Source organism: Amblyomma maculatum, chromosome 2 (genome assembly GCF_055883805.1).
Source record: "Amblyomma maculatum isolate TAMU_Amacu chromosome 2, ASM5588380v1, whole genome shotgun sequence".
In the NCBI taxonomy this organism is placed as follows: Eukaryota; Metazoa; Arthropoda; class Arachnida; order Ixodida; family Ixodidae; genus Amblyomma; species Amblyomma maculatum.
Window position 1 is genome coordinate 156,562,707 of NC_139345.1, and position 21,060 is coordinate 156,583,766.

The 21,060-nt window shown below is 44.7% G+C and overlaps 1 pseudogene across 1 annotated transcript in view; it reads right to left on the reverse strand.

Annotated features, from left to right (window-relative positions):
* Positions 1 to 6,157: 6,157 nt before the first annotated feature.
* LOC146200245 (translation initiation factor eIF2B subunit epsilon-like) overlaps positions 6,158 to 21,060 on the reverse strand; it is a 58,211-nt pseudogene continuing 43,308 nt past the window's right edge. Inside the window, exons 11-15 of the transcript XR_014704670.1 lie at positions 19,601 to 19,811; positions 18,416 to 18,506; positions 14,208 to 14,436; positions 9,358 to 9,513; positions 6,158 to 6,842 (exon numbers count right to left, since the gene is read on the reverse strand). The product of XR_014704670.1 is annotated as a translation initiation factor eIF2B subunit epsilon-like (transcript). The remainder of the gene's footprint in view (positions 6,843 to 9,357; positions 9,514 to 14,207; positions 14,437 to 18,415; positions 18,507 to 19,600; positions 19,812 to 21,060) is intronic.

The window sequence follows — 21,060 nt, forward strand, 5'->3', positions numbered from 1 at the left end:
CCCCTCTGCCTTTGGTGTACCGATACGTGTGCTGTCAGCAATACAATACTCCAATGTTTCAGAGGTGCATATTTTCATTTAGCGCAGATGGGAGAACATATAGTGACCTCTCATTCATTGATATGCGTGTGACGAATCAGCATGCAGTATTGCTTGTCGGTTCAAAGAATATAGTTCAGTATTACAAAGCTGATTGAGGTGTTTAGTGCACTACATGCTGGCGGGAGGTTCTTCACGACACCATAAAAAAAAAAAAACGGCAGAGCTGCAATGCTTATATAGATGACACACCACACTTCGGTTCAGATTTTCACATTAGTGCACCTGTAAGGAAGCTGCTGCAGAGGAAGGAACACAAGGTTGGGATCGAAAGGAAAAAAAAAAAAAACGAGACTAAGGTCATAGACCCCACGAGATGAGCGAAAGCGCAAAGCATGCTGGATACTCAGACTTCTGCCCTTCTGGGTCCATCGGCAAGTACCGCGTCTATGGTGGCGTGCTTAAAATGCGGTGTAGTTAAGCTTGAATCAGCTTTAGTTTTTTTTAAGTACGAATGAAGTCATAAAATGGTCAGCATAATCTATGGGCATTATTGCATTATTATACCGTGTTCAGTGTTCTGTTCTTGAAAATGGGAGGAGAGAGCATTGTAAATGTGACCGTTTCTGCGAGTGTCGTCTGTATGCGCTCAAGTTTAGCATGCCTCATTCACTCGCTAAAAGTTTGTTGGTTGTTACTGTTATTGTGCATCCCAATACATTGATCACTATATATATTAAACATTCTCTGGAGGTTATGCACCACCAGGATTATCTGTACTGCCATCAGCCATAAGCTAGCATATGTACAAGCAGACTGCTGTACAATTTGTGGCCATGACGGCAAAGCTTGTGCACTTTTTTTGCTCTCTTTACAAAGCTTTCATGTGTTACGCTCCACTCCATTGGAGCTGCAGGGGTCTCTTGCTGTGAGGTGTACTGCCGCAGCTTGCAAGCAAGGTATACCGTGTCTTAATTGATTGGGACATGCGATTGGGCCATGACTGCTAACAATTGGCCATAAACTGATTATTGAATTTCGCTCCACACACGTTAAATTATAAACCCCCGAAATTTGAGCTCATTCGGTGCATTAGATATTTTTAAGACGAATTTTTATTATTAATATTGAAATCCGCTTTCTGGTCTGACAACCATTGGCCGCTGACATCACGAGATATCATCCTCATGTCGTCTGCTATTCGCGGTATCGGCTACACTCTTGCATGTACGGTGTGGACGGTGGTCACTGTGATCTTTTTTTTTCTTCATCAAAAATATTTTATTCCCATATTCCCTTTCTCCTTTGAGAAGCCTTCTCTATAATATGTGACCTTTGTGATCGTCGGACTTGTTTTGGGCTTTGTCTAGACATTATCGAGGAGGCTGAAATAGATGGGCTCATGCTGTATAATTTTGAGCTTACAAACAGAAACATATTATTTTTACGTTATGAGAGTTGGCTTGTTTTAGCAACAAGCACTCCCACATATAAAAAGGCACATGTCCAAAGGTCCTTTTGCCGTATTATGTGTGCAGCGAAGGGGGGAAGGATTAGCATTGTGTTGCTGATTGCTGAGCTATTGCCCGTCGCTCTTTTGATTTAAAAACTATGAGAAAAGCCCAAACAAGCATATGTATACGCGAGAGCATACTTTGCGACTTTAGAGGAGCTTGCTATTTATGCGCATACCTTTGCCTGTTTTTTTTATGACAATTCTTGAAACCTCCATTAACTTCAGAATATAAAACCCGTTTCTTCCCATCAGGGAAGAGCATGTAGCCATTTTGCTGTTGTGCACTTCATGCTTGGGAGTTTGCACCAGATGTGCGTTCCGGTGCCACAAAACATGGAGGTATTAGGTGCGAGGACATACCGTGGCGCCGCCCCTCAGAAGCGGCCGTGTGACAAACTAAGTGGGATAACGCGCATTGAATGGCTGCTGTAGGATGCTCTCCTAGGCAATTCAGTTGCGCGTTAACATTACATTCATTTTATTTATTATACACCTTGGTCTGGGCCTGTACATGTTTATTTTGTGGTATTGGACCCACTCATTCGGCAAGAAAGCACTTACCGAATCAGAGTTATCGAAGTTGGTGAGCTTTACATACGACGACGCGCACCAGCTGCAGCATTGCGCTGTTATGAAAAAAAAACAAAACTGAATCTGCTACACAACCAGTCAGACTTAAACGGTCACTGAACAGGTAATAGGATTCCTCGGCAAGAGCAGAGGACAGTCAAGAGTCTGACGAAAGCTGAGCACCTTCGCATAGCGCCGGCGGAAGCGGCACTGTTCGCCTGCTCCCTTGAACCAGACAAATTTGACTGTGAGGATGACATGGATTAATTTTTAACAAGTGTGAAGACGTGCATTCTACGCAGCGAATTCTTGCGCGGTGAATATCATCATTGGCACTCTTGGTTAGAGCAGATATCCCCGCGCACAGTAGGTTTCTTTTTTTTGTTTTTCTACGCATATCTCGATGACCACATCACAACATGTATGCAATGCTCTATCATTCGCTTATTAACGGACTCTGTCATTTGAAATTACTACAGTATTGGAGACGCTGCCCGAGACGGCCCACCATTTATACCGCTGCCCGAGGCAATCTTCCAGTTCAGTTCAGTGAAACTTCCATGCCAACGCGTTCATTTAGAATAATATGAGACCTTCTGGCTTTCGCATGATCCTCCCTTTCTTTGGGAGCGTGCTGCTTCATGAAGAAGCCACCATCTTTCCCATCCTTTCAGTAATAATATTGTTAGCTTCACAAGTGACAAGCGCAAATTAAAACGTATGCGCCGTTTCTTCTGCCGCTCACCGAACTGTTTAGCATCACCTCCATGGACAAAAATATTGCTCGCTGAAATGTCTACTGCACACATTATGAGAATGATCATTCGCTTCATTGCCCATTCAAATCTTGATCAAGGAAGATTCTTTGAGCTTATGTTTTGGATAGCAATGGGAGCTTGCGCCGGGTTTCCTCGCTTACCTCCGGGTACAGAGTAGTAATGGCCTGTCGCAACAACTTAAACTTCAGCAGCCTCAGTAACGATGCAAGATAAAAAAACTAAGGCTGGCACTCTTTATCAACCAAAACTACATAAACGCAACTATTAGCCTTTAAAATGTACAAATCTAATCGAGCGTCTGCTTCAGCAGCAGTAAGAGAAGTCACGTGATCCCACTTACTCCCCTAGGTCCACACTAGCACCGTTCGCTCCAGTGGTGGCGCTCGCGCCCGATAGAAGATATATCGGCAACGTTTTAAGGCTACTTAATTTGTACTACTTTCGAATGCACGGCGGAGAATTTTATGATCATCATTGAGGGCAGCATAATTACCTTAACAGGCTAAATTCTACTCTTTTCAGACATCCATAATGCCTAGCGTCATGCTGCATATTTTCCCTTCACGTGCATTTTGCCCTTTCCTTGAGATGGTCAACCACTCATCATCATTGGTATCCGCATAAAAAATGAGCTTGTCTGGCAGAATGCCAAATTTACACAGGCATATGGCGGCCGAGGCATTCTGCTACCTAGCTGCGAAGGCAATATTCCTGATGCGGTAAAACACGAAAACGCCCTCGAGATTTTTATGCCTATTAAGGAACCCCAGATGACCGAAGTTCATCACTTTCTCTACATGGTGGGCTTCATCTAAACAGTGTTGGCACATTAGACCACTTAATGTTTGAACTGAGATCGACCATTTAGCTAAGTGGTGCTATAGTTAACCGCATTCGGTAGTAGTGTGCACGGGAACGAATTTCCCTGAACATATTGCGTTCACAAGCTGCGTTCTCACTGCTGTGCAGCCCATTCATGGAGTCCCAGCAAATGAAATACGAAGGAGCCTAAAATGACTCAATGTTGACAGCAATTTCACTTCTTCTATGCCTTGCCGCACATACAAAAACTCGCATGCCACCCTGTTCAGTGGTTTCTCAAAACCTCTAGTACGGTCACTGCAGCAAGGTAGGTTCATGAGAATTCTGTGTTCAGAGTTTGCGTCGTTAGCGAAAGTGACACAATCTCCCCACCTCGAGTCATCTGAGTGGTGAAAACGCCAGAACTGGATGTCGCTACCATTTTTGGTTCCGGCGTTTCCACCAGTGAGATCAATCGATGTCGGGGAGATAGCAAAACTATCGCTAACGACGCAAACTCTGAATGTGGACCCTGTTGTATAGCGCCATCTGTCCGCATTCAAAAGAAGCATGGGTTACGCTGCCAGGTCTCCACACCTCTGCACCTAATTATATTCTTCCACCGTGGCGCTAGTATCAGACCTGTGGTCTTTTGCTCAGTTGCGCATTTCTTTGGCGAGGAGAGTCATACCAGAGAAGCTGGATTTTGGCGAGATGGATGCATATTGTTTCATTTGTTGGTTCTCTCTTGGTCCAAGTGGGTGCCGAAAGTTAACACAGACCAAGAAACGCTCCCTCATCATTTATGCAGAATTGACAGAGAAGAGATGTACCTTCTTTCTCTCCGCTCAGGATATCCACAAGGGGACATCTGTACGGTGTGTGCTCATCACTATCACATTTTCCTTAAGAAGTCTCATCACTGATTGCATCTAAGTGTTGTTCGGACTCTTCCAACACATCAAGAAGTACCATAGAACCATGTAGAGTCGTGAGCAAAAGTGGTATGCAACACTCAGCCAGCGGCGGACCTTGGGAAAACTGCATTTTAACGCCACTTCGCAGACGCTTTCTGGTATCGAGACAATTATGGCGGTGTCCCATTTTATCGAGATGAATCGTCGCTGTCCCTGTCGCTGCTGCTAGATGGCAATTAGTTTCAGTTTTGCCGAGGCCCGCCACCGGTTAAGTGTTGTATACCACTTTCGCTCATGACTGCACATATCATTAGCGCTGGCAGACGCACTCCTCAATTTTAACCTTATTCCTTGTGTTAGACTTTGAGAGACATGCTACCGGCATTACTTCAAACTGAAGAATGTTATCTGTGATGCACCTGATCAGGCTCATGATGCATGGATGAGCATGATGACATTATGGTAGCATTTGAGACTTGCAACTAGGCCTTTGGAGAGAGCCCCCTTAATTGAAAGCTAGGGCAAAAAAGTCGAGGATGCATTCGTTCCGTCTTGCCTTCTCTCTTTAATTGGCACCTTGCACAAACCGACAGACGGTTGTTTGTTAGCATGACCGTTATAACGCGAAAGTACTTTAAAAATTCTAGAGGGCAATTTAGACCACTAAAGTATGATGAGGCGAAGGCCACTATGGTGCGGTGGATTGTAGCCCTCCACTAAGGCACCTCTATGTCCCTCTCTTCTATTACTCCCACCTTCCTCCTTTCCTTTACAGCATGGTACATGTTCGTGGAGAATTGTGACAAGATACTGCGCCTTTTCTATCCTGTAAATCAATTTCAAACAGCGCTGATGCCTGCTGTACTAACGCCTTCTAGACATCTGGGTCTGGAACGCATCAGAGTTCACCGGCGTTTTATAATTCGTTTACAGGAAAGGAAAGGCGCAGTATCTGTCACTCGCGGAGTCCCGCTATCATCCTCATGGTAGACAAGCAAAATTATGAAGAGTGTTTTAGGATATGGGGCGTGGCGCAGTTGGTAAAGTGCTGGGCTGGGGATCCAAGAGATGGAGGTTCGATTCCCGGTGGATACAAGCTTTATTAATTTATTTTTAAGTCTCGCTCTCGAAAGCGTGACACAACCGTCTGTCGACAACGATGAGGTATTAAAGGCTTTCACCTTAATAAAAGCAGGCCGAGCTAAATTCCTAAAGACCCCACAGCTGCACTGGGCACTCAGCTGGTGGCTAGGATAGTGAAACAGTGGTTAATTAGTTCATCTAGTCAGGTCAGCTTTATTACCTTTCAATCTATCACTCCTGAAACGCATCGCAATAAAGAAACAGATCATCTGGCTTGATGTAATCAACACCCCGAAAATACCCATGTATTAAATTGTAGGAGAGCTTAACCCCTTCACCGTTTTATTATATCAACGAATTTTTTAAGAAAACTGCTTATTTTTTTTATTCTTGATTTCGGTTATTATTGCAATAAAAAGCATGCATTCGATCTTTAAAAAATTTTTCAAGCAAACACGAAGTCAAATTAGCATATTGAACTTTTATTATTTCTCAATACGGAAGAACTGCTCAGCACAAAGTCATCACTGCCGTCCTCGCTCCCTGAAACAATGTACACTTCAGTGTTTGAATCACCATCGTTCGAAGAAGATGACGACGAAGAAAAGCGTCGTTTCCGAGAAGACGGGCCAGCAATGCACGCGTCGCCTCCGCCGGATGCCATTTTTAAAACCCATGTTTCCATACGGAAAAGACGTTTATGTGGTAGAAAAAAAACCAAATTATCAGGTCAGTGCTGCCATCTGTCGAGCAAAATGCCATCTAAGCCACAAACAAGCGCTGCTCGTCCGAAACGCTGAAGGGAAGAACCTATTCTGCGAGGACGAGCTATAGTCGTCCAAAACGGTTTGGGGACGGCTTGGCAAGGACGAGCCAGAACGAGCTGCATAATTTTTCTCTGAAGGAATAACTGGTTGCCTCAGAGGCCCTCTGTTATTGTTCTTTTTTTTTAAAGCTTAAGAAGTGTGACTGGCAAACCTGCGCTGACGATTTCTGCGGACACGAGTGGATTCCAAATATATCACCAGTCTCGCAACTGCGGTGAGTGGTTGAATTAATTGATTTTCCTTGTTAGTCGCTGTCTTCATCTTCACTCTATTCTTCAGCCTCTTCAAGCCACTGCACAAACTTGGCTGCCTGCGCATAACAGAAAGGGGTTAAAAAAAAAATAAAATAAAAAAGGCACACTGACACAAAATGCCAATGTGGTTGAATGCAGAATAACAGCACTTTGTTATAACTTCTCCTCACGAGGCAGTGCAACTAACAGAAAACTGTTACAAGGGCTTGAAGAAACATGACAAAAAAGGAGTACCTGAAGGTTGAATTATCAAACTGTCTTCCAAAAGAAGCTTCAAAGACTCGTTGGCACCACATAGTAAATTTATTCGGCAAAGAGCCTGGCACCAATCTACTCTTTTCGAGATGATAACTTATTTATTTTCGAGACTTGCTTATATACCTTATTTTCGAGATGTTAACTTGTTTAACCTAACTACATAACGGTGTGATACCAAGGATTTTTGTACTGATGTTAAATGCTTTACCATTTTGCAGAGGTCGGGAATGTCAAAGCCAGAGGTATTCCAAAGTGTTACAAGCTATAGCAGCCTCTTTCATGCCACAACGCGGTAAAGAGGGGGAGGATCTCCTTCAGAAATGGCGGTGTAACAGTAAGGAAGCCTCACTACACAAACTACGAACAGCACATGATGAGTGCGGAGTTGCAGCAAACTAGGAGAATGCTGCTTGCTGGAACAATGAGGAGCCTTCAAAGAAATACCATATTTACTCGTGTAATGAATCCACTTTCAAATAAAGCCACGGCTCATTTTTGTCATTAAGAATTAAAAAAAAAAAAACCTTTGTCATTAGCGTGTTCCACAGTCTCGTCTGATCTTCACTGTCCGCAGCACGTTCCTTGGCAGCGCTCCAAGATGGATAACATCATAGTGTGTATATCTTTTGACAGCTCTTGCGGTGGGGGTGAGGCTGTGTGTCTTTGACAGGAATGCTGGTGGTGGCTTGCTCTTGGCATACCGCCTGAACTGCTGCATGTCCAGTTGCACAAGCTCGATGTTCATTATGATCTCGCAAGCATGCCAGGATTGGAGCAGGCTTCATGAAACATATACATGATGACAGCAAAAAAAGTAACAGGACTGTACTTAGTAGGGCTTAATGGCGAAGGACTTTCCTCCTTTTCTTTCAGCTCTTCTTTTCTACCTCTATCTTGTGCTATTTTGTGCATTTGAGTGCTTGTTACAATTGAATTTTCTACTTTCTTTTCTGTGGCTTTGTTGTCGGTGACATCGGCTGAACTGACTTGCATGTGGCCCCTGGGGCTTTTTATAGGGACTAGGCGTAACTAGCCTGACGAGGAAATTATGTCAACATCAGAACCCAATGCGGTGTCTTGCAAATCTCGCCAATGCCAGATTTTCACCAAGAGTCTAAGGGCCTTCGCTATTTGAAGCAGATGAAGCTGAAGACTGGCGTCATGATTGCTACTGACTGCACGCACTTTTGTTAAAGGGTGATTTATGGATAGACGGAAGATGATGGACAGATATATATATAAACTTTCGACTTTTGCATAGAAACTGTCAACCTTATTCGCCACATTATAATTATAAACCTTCCCCTAAGCTATCTTTCTTGGGGAAAAAAAAAATGTGGGTTCATTGTGAGAGCTCACACGAAGACTCCGCAACAATGAAACTAACAAGCATCCAGTGACATAGACAGGAGTTCACCAGAGCCATGCTAGCAGTCAGTTATTAAAATTTCCGAATTAATATGGGTCAAATTAATGAGTCATTACTGTAATGGTAACAATAAGTAAAAGCTTGGCACACTTTATTAATATACATAACTTGGAACAAACAGAGATGTATTCAGATCCCACCGTAGATCTTGTAACTGATAAAGTACAATCTCTGTGATACGAATCCATTTTGTAGGAATTTTGGGACGATACCAATTCATGAAATTCCCGGGCCAGAGTGCATTGTGTACAATGTGTAGAATTTCGAATGTTCCGAACACTGTCGCGCCACACTATGGATGATATGAATGTGCCAACAGTGACAGCCATCTTGGACGCTACGCGCTGCCTGCACATAGTTGACTCTGTATGCACCGTGAGCACTTAGTGGTCCTTACTATGTCGCCACAGTCGCAACCGCTCATTGGGCTGTAGGGAGCAGTAAGACATTGCTGATGTTGCGATCATCTTTTGCTGCACTGCATACGCCGCGAGTGGCGAGCTGCGGCTATGCGACCGTACATAAATCTCCTCAACCGTAAACATTTCTGTTCGAATACCTCTCTCACGCTTCTGCGTATGGACTTTTGTTTTTGCGACTCTGGTGAGGCTTGTATCACTAACATTCTACAATATTTTTCATTTAAAAAAAAAAAAAAAAACTGCCAAGGAACAAGGAATACACGAAGGAAGGAAAGCTTGGGACACCAATATTAACGTAGCCGTAAAAATCACTTGGCAAAACAAAAGGACCAACAGTTCCACTGGTCATCAGCTTCCCTCCAAACAGAGTTGCATTCGGTTAGAGGCTTCTTTCACTAACGTAAAATGTGCCATACAAGAGTTCGTCACAAGCCAACAAGTGTGGCAGAAAGGAGTGCCCACCGCCTTCCGAGCGAGCCCAGCTGGTCCGGGTGTGCTGGGGTCATGCTCCCGAAACCATCCGGTGATGGCCTCTTTGGACAGCAGCTCTTGGTCGTACATCCAGTTGAGAATGGGCCCAACAGCTGCAGAGTACTGCTCACGCACGGCCACGAACTCCTGCAAGCAGATGCGCAGCAGATGAGGAAACGAAAAGGACTTGTCGCGTAGCAGGTGCCAATCATTTCAACGCACGAATTGAAATGGCGACCAAACGGTGCCTTGCCAACTGCTTCAGCACCGTCTGTAATTCCGCGGTGCAGTTGACTTCCAGTACGAGAGGCACAGCTGTAGCAGACAGTCGGTTGCAACCTCGTAATGTGCTATGTCCCGAACATTAATGGTTGAAGTATACTGCAAGTGGCCTTAAATGTGTATATATAATATATATATATATATATATATATATATATATATATATATATATATATTTGACCGGCATTGCCTTTGTGTGTTAAGGGAAATGCTGAAACAATAAACATTTTGCTTTGTTGGGCCAAAAATTGGTTGCTGAAATACACTTGGAAGTAGCCTTTTTGTGTTTGTGACTGGCATTGGCTTCATGTGTCATGTCAAAGAAAATGCTGAAACAATGGACATTTTCGCACGCTCCGCTCTTCTAACTAAGCGATTAAATTGTGAAGCAGATTTCTCCACCATTACATGCACCCCTGGAACCATTCTGCAGGTTAAGACAATCCATGTTTTTCACATTTTCTACTTTCAAATGTTTTATACGGAATATTCTCCTCAGTTTAGGTCTAGGTATGGTTGCGTTGCAAAATTTAGAACTGAAAATCTGCGTCTCACAGGAAAATTAACGCAAGGATGTCTTGGCCTGCAGCATGACAGTGGAAGCACAATGGACAGTGACCCAGCCGTCCGCACACATCCTATAAACGCTGCACGCTCTTCACAAGAATCAAGGAATAAATCTTAAAATGTAACTAAGAAATTTTGCAAAAGCATTCATCATAATATTATTAATCATAATAATATTGCCAGTGAGGGCAAAATGTTTTGTGCAAATAGAAGAAATAAAAACATTTTGCCGAAAGTCCCCTCTTAAACAATGCTCTGTTGGAATGTATAATAGATGAAAAGGTAAGACGGTATTTTATTTTTTTATTAGAAACTCTAACTTAACATACATTTACTTAGCTCGCAAAGATTCGCTAAAACTCCTCAAAAGCAGCGCACTATTGCTCGCAAACCACTACTGCATCCTGGAGATGGCAAGGAACGATTACTCGTGCATTACTTAATGCAAGACCACTCCAGCTAGCTGCAAAAGTTAATTGCGAGTGCTTTGTAAAGACTTCCAATCTACCACTGGGGAGTATGGCGGGCCCCACCTCAGCTCTTAATAGCTTTGACGCAGACGTCCCCCCCCCCCTCTTTTCTTTCTGCAATGAAAACATTCTTTTGCCAATCTTATACTTTATGTTTGTTTAAGCACACTGTTTTAGGTGGTGTGGGCTGGGCAACGGTATTTTTATTTCTTTTTGATTGCCCAAACTAACTTCAGGTTCCCCTTTACTCTAACGATCAAGAAGATAGAAAAATTTAAATAAGCCATAAAACACGAGCCAATGGTTTGTGACCCCCGAGCTATGCCGCAAATCAGTGACCATAGCACTCCACAGCCCTTGGCACCACTTATGGTGGACACCTTGCAAAACTCAAAGCAGGCGCAACGTAAGTCACAAGGATTCCTCATTGGAGAGCAACAGCCATGGACTCTCTATCAATGCTATAACAGAAGCAGGGGTGCTCCTCTTTGACTGTGTTCTTGGCTGCTACTCCCAAGTCGTGAGAATTTTTAATAATAACTAAGTGGCTGGTTTGTGTAAAAATGTTTGCTCGGCAAAATATACCTCCAGGGAAAGGCAAATTTTATCGCTCTGCTCCCCTTGGGAACTCTGGTATCTCGAAACATTTCTCTGCTTAAGCAACTTCCAAGTTGCAGGGAGCTGCTATACATCGCTGCACCAAATTAGAGCAATAAAAAAAAAAAACAAACAAAAAAAAAACTTTGCCATCGACGGTATGTGGAGTCTTTGACATACATGACATTCTCACGAATTCCATATGTCAAGGAAACAGCTACTTTTGCAGCTAATAAATTGTGCACGGCTGCAGGTTAATTAAACGGGTGGAGATGCCAAACTTCTTTTTTTCAAATGTTGTGTGATCATTTCAGACGCGTGATACGTGCACTAGGGTACTCATATATGCATGGCAGATAATTTATTATTGCATTATTTGCACAGAATGACTTCACTTTCAGTTTATGAACGCCAAACAATGCTATGATGTGTGAACCAAGGAAGAGGAGTAATCCTGGTCACATGGGTCTCGAAATTTGTGACATATGGCTTCCTGTGCCAACTGCTCTCCTATGTAACGAGCTCCTCTCGAAATACTGCCATACTTGGTCAGTACAATAATACGTTGAGACAAGCCGAGCACGTGAGACACGCTACTGAGTTCTAAAAAGAGCAGGTCACTTGGTCTGATCTCAGTCGGCAAACCGCATGTGGCAATGCGATTTCTTTGCTGTACCTGGTTTTATCATACTACGCCTATGTTCATGAAGGAAGTCAAAAGCCACCGACACCAAAGAGGCATAGGGAAGTCTTTTTTGTTTTTTGTTTGTTTTCAGTGTTGATCAATGCGAAACGGTAAGAAACAGTAATGTAATCATGGAGATAACTGATTAGAAAGTAGAAGAAAAAACAACTACATACCGCTAGTGGGATATTAACCTGTTGGCTGCGCGTGGTTGTTTGTTCTTCTACATTTTAATCAGTTACCTTCATGATTATGTGACTATTTCCTGCTCTTTAACACACAAAAAAATAAAAGTACAATCTCGATTGCTTGCATAAGGTGTCGGTGGCTGCTGGCTCCTTGGGTATGTACTATCTCAATTTCTCTACATATTTTTGCTGCTATGCCGATACTTGGTGGATGTCCATGTCGGTGGCCCATAGCCAAGAGCACTTCAGCCGGCTAATTCCCTTTCTTGAGGATAGAGCTTTTAATGTCATCACATTATATTAATTAACATGGCTTTATATCGTGCCTGTTTCTTGACCCATGCTGCTCACTTCCTGGCTCCACAGACTGTGTTACGTTTAATAGTTAGCATTTTATGCTGCGTGAACAACCACGCACACAAGTATTTCTACTCCGACAGAACACATATACATATACATATACATATATATATATATATATATATATATATATTTTACGATTATGTGATGTGCTTGTTGTCATTGTATGACTGCTCGTTATAGATGCGGTTAGTAGCACTAACTCTTATCAATCACTACATCACTAGTGCAACTCGATCAGCAACGTGCCTCTAAGTGGTACCTATATTTTCACTATTACACACCTGGTGTGAGTAGTCATGCTAGCGTGACAACCAAACACTGCGATTTGGTTTGCCCTCATATGGAGGCAGTGAAAAGGCTATGAATAAAAAAAACCTTTAGTTAATTAGCGGCCCTTCCTGCTCCAGCAGCACAGATGACAGTAACCATGACAGACACTGGAGACTGAAACACAACAAATGCAGCAACAACCACCCATGTTTGCAAATGAAAGAAAACAACAGGAGTGACAATAACGCATATTCACAAGCTGTATGCACCCTTCCCTTGCACAAGTAATGTACATAATTTCCACCTAGCACTGACTGCTCCAGTTTGTATACTGGGTGTAAACTATCGTTAAGAAATTAAAGTACAGCCAAAACACGATTTAATGGAACTCTGATTTAATAAAGATATCCCGATTCCCCCTAAGATGACCATACAGTCCAATGCTTTGACTAACTTGAGATAACGAAACCAATTTCGTGATCTGCCCCGATATAACGAACCTTTATTTTTTAAATTGTTTTTAATAATGAAGGTGAAAAAATGTTACTTGGTCGATTTTGTTGATTTATCCCAGGATTGAAAATTTATTGACTGCGAGCCAACGGCAACCTGCGGTGTGCCTTCGTCCCATTGCGCCGCACAAAACGACATCTGTAATACTGAACTGAATTCACCAGATGGCAGTGAAGTGGTGGATACCATTTGCTGAGGCAGTTTGCCGGAACTAACGAGGAAACAAAAGGTGTGCTGGACGCACTTTAAAATTTAAGAAGAATCCATGCGGTCGCTGCTTGCAAAGTGCACGCGAGCAACGATGACGATGATGACTTATTTGCTCGGAAATAAATTTGTATATACAGTCCCCTGGCGCTGCTGTTGTTGAGGTAGCAATTTTTGTTGATTCATTTTGTACACTCAAGTGGTGCCGGTTGCTTCCGCGACCTGGTATTTCTTTTTGGGTGCAATTACACTTTGCCAATATGATGCTGCATACCGCTACACTATGTAATTGACCATATCGAATTAAGTGACCGAGGAATGCCTCATTGAATTGAATGAAGTAATTCATGGCTCCTCTCAACTTCGTTAAATGAAGTTTTACCTGTACGCATTATTATTTGCTCTGTATCAAATCTATAGACCTTTGCATCGGGTGAGGAGGTTGTCAAAACGCCTCCTTTCTGGACTGTTGCAAACCGGTTCCATTGCAGCCTCCACCGTGTTGACGTCAGACGCAGACAACAGCCCAGCGAGCAATATGGTGACGCCCAGGAGGCCCTTGTTGCAAAGGTCTATACTGGCTAGGCATTCCGCTTGAGTCTAAAGAAATGGAGATGCCCATGCAGTGTAGGTGTGCTGCCATGCTTTTCTCGAGAGTGCACAAACTGCGATGTGTGAAGAGAAAAACAGAGACCTCACCTCAATGCCCAAGAGGCAGTCCGCCATGGATTCACTGTCTCGAATGTAGTTGTGAAGCAGGGCGCGAAACTGGGCCAGGCACTTGCGCAGTTTGGTGCCGTATTCCGCCGCGCTGGGCTGCTGCACCGCAGCCTCGCCACCTCCACTAGAGCTCAGCAGCAGCGGCATCTCGAGCACCACCCGAGTGACCACCGCTATCACCCCACGCATGGCAATGTTGTACGCGTACCTGCAGAGCCACTTCTCATCAAACTCTTCCCTTCACTCTAGCGCCACTCGAGCTGAAGGAATGCAAAATGCTGTGACAGCTTCCAGCGACAAGCACTACAATCTTTGAGCCTCTCGTTAGCACACGCAGTTTCCCTGAGCTAAAGTTCCACGTCTGAAGATTGCTGGTGGGCTGCCAGTTTCTACGGGCCAAACACTGCCTAGAAACACCGACACTTTGTGGCCATTATACTCGAGTCCAAACTGATATTACAGGAAGACCATTCCAGTTCCAGAAACCACGCAAAAACCCGCATATAATACAAGATTTTTTTTCCTGATTTTATCATGTCAGACTTCAGCCTCATATTATATGTGAATCCAAACAAATTTCAGCCTAAATGTGCAGTTCCGATCTTGTTATCAATGAGCACTACCACCATCAGGCTTCCAAGAGGAGGCGCTTCTAGCGGTTGCATCGGCTGACTGTTTCGATGGTTTCGGTTTCACCAAGCTGACCTCGCGATCCTTGCGACCACGGCGCCCATGATACACATGCGACTGGAAGGAGGTCGATCGCACCTTGCACGATGCAGGGATAGCGAAAGGATCACTCCGCATGTTGTGCGGGTCTCTCACGGGCCTCTCCGGCCACGCTCAACAGCCGAATCGTGGACGCTTGACCAGCATTCCCAAGGAGCGCGTCGGTCGCGCATTCGAAAAATGTGGGATACCGAACGCGTTTAGAGGTATGGCAAAGACGTCTTTAGCAAGAGACTCTCAGCAAAAGATACATTGGACGATGATGATCACGGAAACCCTGAGCACTTACGAAGTACAGATTCCACGTGCCTGCGCACGGTGCTAGATGCAAGGAGGCATGAGTGCAGCGCATGCTAGCCGGCAGCTCGTGCCGTCCCGTGTCCGAGTTGCAAGCGGCCGAATGGTTTTAGAACAAACTGAGGACCATGTGACTTCCGTGATTGCCGGGGAAAATATGAGCTGATCTTCTCACGGAGCATGAAATTCTCTGGTGTAGCGTGTTGGCGCGAGAAGGGAAGTGAACCAGCACCGGGCGAGTGGTGCATGAAGGTGCGTGGCAATATATTCATGATACAGTCGAACCCGGATATATCGAACTCGAAGGGGATTGCGAAATAGTTCGATATATCGATAATTCGATATACAAAAATCGGCTTGTGACGGCACTTACGATGCCAAAAAACGATACCGCATGTGTCGTGTAATCAATCCACTCGCATAATGAACCCACCCTCCACTTTTTCACCCGAGAATTTGAAATAAAAAAAAAAATGCGTTAAGATCAGCTCACTCACATGCAAGCGATTGAGCGATCTCAGCGACAAGCGGCAGCGACAGAGCGAAAAATTTCAAACTTGTTGGAACTGCGTCCCCCTTGCCGCTCGAGCCACCGCGACAGCTCAATAAAAGGTTTCAGTGTCGCTGCGGCAGAAATCGCGAGCGTTTTCGCTTGCATGTGGATGGCGCGCGTCACTCCCGTTTCGGTCCTCGCATCCACAGCTCATTTCTTGTCAGCGTGCCAAGACGCTGCGCAGCGATAACGGCAGGGAGCGTTTATCTTTTTATAGCTCCTCCGGTGGCGGGGAGCGACTTGGCAGAGTGCCCGTGACGGCTTGATTGCACAAGCCTGGTTCGATTTATCACGTCGCGCTTGGGGCGGGCGTCATGACCGCAGCAGCAGACCGCGTGCTTCCGTTGATTCATACATGCAAAAATAAACGGCTCCCGCCAAAAAAAAAAAAAAAAAATAACCTGCCGCTTCTTAACGTCCGCAGCCAACATATCTTACGCTACGTCGCGCGTACAGCACAACGATAAGAAAGGATGACTCTCGCAAAAAAGAAAAAAAAAAAGAAAAACAGAGAGAGCTGCGCTTAATGTCCACAGGCGCCATAGCCATGTCAGCCGTCGCGCGCAGAGGGTTCGCAACACACGCTGGAGAAAGCGTCCGACATCTGTCTGAAAACGGGCTGAGCTGGCTTGGCGCATGCGTAGCGCGTGCTGAAGGAGAGAGATAGCTCGGCAAAAGAATGGGCACACCCACGCACATGGCTTGCAAACGTCATGTGTTGGCGTGCGGGAAACAATAACTGCAGATGCGAGCGCCTTTGGGGAATGGGCGCAGCGTTGTCCAGAACTGTCCCCTCTCATTCCTTCCGTGCGTGGCTTGAAAACGTCACGTGGCAAACGGCCAAGCGTAATGCGATCGTCTTTGGGGAAGGCACACTTTCCAGTGCGTGGTGCGGAGTTCGATATATCGAACGACCGGTGAAATTGAGTTCGATATATGACGCGGATTTCCTATACTTTTACATGGGATTTTCAAGGGGATATTCCGTGAGTTCGATATAACCAAAATTCGATATAACCGGGTTCGACTGTACTCGGTGCGGGTTGGCATTGGACACAAAAGCGCAGAGCACGTATGCTTCGCCGGGTAACCATGAACCGTAGTGCAAAAATATTTTACCGATTTTTCCTCGCTCATACTATATGCAGATGAAAACTTTTTCTTTCTTTTTTTTTTCTGTTTATGCTACCCCAGAATTACATTTCATATTTATGTGGGATCGTATTATACGCGGATTTTTATGGCTTCTTTTAAAATGCTGAACACACTGCAGGCATCATTTACAGTTTAAATTTTTTTTGGACTTCAGCTGGCACAAATTTGTCTGGTGTTGTGGCCGATCTTGGTAATGTTTTTCATGCTCATGTACTACATCATCAACTTATGCAATCTTACTGAGCGTTAACTTGGCAGGCAACTGTACATCAACTACAGTTAAATCTCGATGTAACGAACCTCTATGTAGTGAATTCCTTTATATTACGAAGTTTTTCGATTCCCCAACGCTGCCCCCATTGAAGAGCATCTATTTCAAAACTCCATGTAACGAATATGTTGCGGTGGTTGACCTTGATATAACAAACTTGTGGCGCCGACTGTCTCCTAGCTAGGGCTGAATTACTAGAAATTTGGCAGAAGCCCGCAAGTTTCCGGATGGTAAAACACGAACTGACATGAGAGGAACGTCTACGATAGCAACGAGCTATCGCAGCAGTCTCCGCTGCTTTCGCTTTTGGAATGTGGCACTATGGTAGTTCACGCCAACATTCTTAGATAAGAGACTCTTATCTAAGAGCTCTGGTTCATGCTCAGAAGCAGCGAAAAATAACAACAAAGGAAAAAGACAGAAAAAGAAAAAAAGAGCAATGTGCGTCCATTGCTGCCACACAGTTGGGCTCTCGGGCGTCAGCAGTGGGAGCAGCGAAGCACGCTGACCGGTTTCTTAGGGCAACGGTGGTAGACGAGATGGAACATGCTTGAAGGCGCAAGCACCTCCTCGCTAGGCGACGGCGTGAACACGTGTGCTCTCCCCCAGACTGATTCCTCCACCACCCCTTTCCCCACTTCCTCATAGACGCGTCAAGCGAACCGCAGCGAAGGTAGAGGCTGCCACCGCAGTCTCACCATGCGCCCACGCGCTCTTAGCGCATCGCGAAACTTTTCACCGCTTCTATAAGTTCAAATAATTATGACTTACTACGAACACTTCCAAGGTGGTTTTCCTTACAATGAATTCTTAATCTGGTTTCAGTTATGCACTCGGTATTTGGGTCTTCACGCGAAAACTGCATATAACGAAAACTTGGATGTAACGAAAAATTGCGGACATTTTACAAGTTTGTTACACACACATAGTCGGTATGGTGTGCTTGCCTCTGCAATGATCTGATCACAAAATATTTTTGTGTAGCTATTGAAGATGACGCACTTTGTTCACCCGGAAGATGGCAGCATGAGTACTATAAGATCATTCTAGCAAGAATTTCTTTTAAAAGTTGCCCATTGCAGGGTCAATTACAAAACTCCTCCTGTTTGAGCCACAATTACGGCTTGCTGCTTGTATGAATGAATAATACATAAATAAATGAGTATGTGTGAGTCTACTTGCCTCGAAGAGTTGATTTCAAGGATGAGGTTGTCACACTTGACATTCTCCTCAACTCCGCGCTGCAGGCTCTCCACCACCTCATTGTAGAACACTCCATGGCAAACCATGAAAGCCCACATTCACCTTGCAGCATCATTATCCTTTTACTTAAGATGATGATCCATTCAGGAACAGAATGGCCCAGATTGCAAATGCATCACTCATATTTGCCTTTAGAATTTTTCACTGTGCACACACATCTTTCAATGTCTTTTCTTTCCCCTGTAATCTGATTCTTACTTTTCGTGCTGGTGTATTTTTTGCGATGCATTACCAGTTACCATGTGCTTTTGCCCCGTTCTTCTTTAGAGGCCAGACTGTAAAGTACAATAAATGAGTATATGTGAGTGTAGGAAAATGCTGCAGAGTAGGCGGACGCATACTGGCGGGCCTCATTTTGCACGAACTGTGCTTCAATAACGGAGACGAGCATCAGTGCAGTGTTTGCCAAGACCTACGCAAAACGCCTGCATCTCAAACTTCATGCAGAGGTGACAGCGCACGGTGAGTTCAGTGTCACGCGAAATCTCAGTGCAATACTCTTCTACATAAAAACCACTTCTCAAGCAAGCAGCTGTAGTCCCATCTTCGGAAAAAAAATTGTGTACAGCCTAGCGGAAAGATTCACTGGAAAAGCAGTGGGTATTCACGTGATCGAAGAATGCGATTAAAAACTGGCCTATCCTTGTGCAAAACATCTCTGGGTGGAATTTCAGTGCAGAATGGACGGAAATTTCAATTTAATAGCCAAACGACTGGCGATTAGCAGCTGCAGACTCATTCATTCCTATTTTCCCACTTGAAGAAGGAATATAACTCCCCACAAATTGGATATAGCAAAGAAATAAACCAGCAAGCCAATTATGTCACAAGTTTCATTGTAGTCCATTTCTGTTCTCCCTTCCACGTCTCATCTAGATTGTACAGCCATTATCCACTGTATCAGCTAACTTGGAAAAAAAAAAAAAAATTACAGTTGGCCCTAAATATATCAAACTTATAGGGGATGGTGAAATCTGTTGTCAGAGGAGTTCAGTATCACCATGAATTCTTTGTATCCGTGCCTCGTGCATCGATGCAACCTCCACAGCAACCTTCACTGCCCTTCCGCGTTCAATAAATTAAAAGCAGTAGGAAGATACTGACGTTTTGTGTCATCAACAGGCGATGTTGTGCCATCAGTGGAGACGTCCTCCTCTTCCGGTGCACTGTCCTCGTCCTCCGAAGGCGGAGGACGAGGACAGACGTCCCCAGACGTCCTCAATCATGACCTCTTCATTGTCCTCATCTTCCTCGTCCTGGTCCAGGCGACATAGGAAGCCGCGTCCTTCCTTGCCCACCAGGGCTGGGTCGCACTCTGCACAGACTTCGTTGCCATCATCATCACAAGCACCAACAGCATCATGACCACATCCACTGAGGGTGAAAGTGCTCATTTATTCACACATTGAAAGTGTAACTTAGACACAAAATTTATGCTTTTATTGCTTTTTGTGCTCATTGCACAAAATGCTTTAGCGCCTATGCTGCCCTTAGAAGGCATATGTACATTTAACAGTCCCCCCCCCCCCCCTTTCCTCCCCCCCCCCCTCCTTGCTTCAACTTTTTTTCTTCAACTGACTTTTTTTTCTCCATTTCAGAATGCCTCTGATTTTTGGAAGCGGGTTCACACGACGGATCAAATCGCGAAGCACTCTCAGCTTGCAACTGTGCAACACCAAATGCGTGAGCTTGGTGGCTGCACAGGGCAATCGCTTCAATGTATTTGTCACTTTCCTCTAGCGTTTAGTGTGCTTACAGTTACGCTGTAAAGGCTTCAGCATTTGACATGTACCAGAGGCATAGCGGCAGCAGTCCGAGTAGTCTTCTTCCAAGGGTTGAAAGCAGCATGTTTATGCAGCTCTCATAGAGTAAGCACAATCGCATGCACTGCAGAGAACTGCCTGCATGCTATATCACATCGAGCGGGACAGTCAGCATAGCAATACTGTGGTGACTGCACTAAAATGGTGCAGCAGCATAGCTGCAGGCCCGCCACAGGCCGCGGCACATCCACCCAGCGTAAACAACGCAGGCTACTCCGGACAACGGCACGCCCGCACGAGGCTCTCCACTCGCACAGTGCTCTGGGAGCACGAGTACATCCGCCCTGTCATCTGCTATTATCCCCTGCCATGTGAATGCTCTCTGCAGATGGGCGGACTGCAGATCAAAGGTCACATGACCAAACGCTTCGCGATTCGGTTCTTCGTTATGTGAACACACCTTACCTGTGATGAACTTTTTCAAAGTAGAAAGAAATGTACATGCCAAAAAAAAAGACAAATAATATGAGACATTGCCATCCACATAGGTAATGCGAATGCAGTCTGGTGTTTTGAATTTGCCCACTACCAAACAGACTTTGCAGCAAATCATATTGAGTGACTGCGAAGCCAAATGGTGCCTGCTGTGAGCGACAATGAACTTGACTGAAGTCCAGCAGTGACAGAACTGTGGAAGGCGAAGCTGGGCTACAGTTTAGCAGACATGGCACGTGGTTGGAAAGTGGGTCGAAAAAGCACCGGCTGCACATGCCCTTTCCCTAAATGCCAACCTCATGGCCA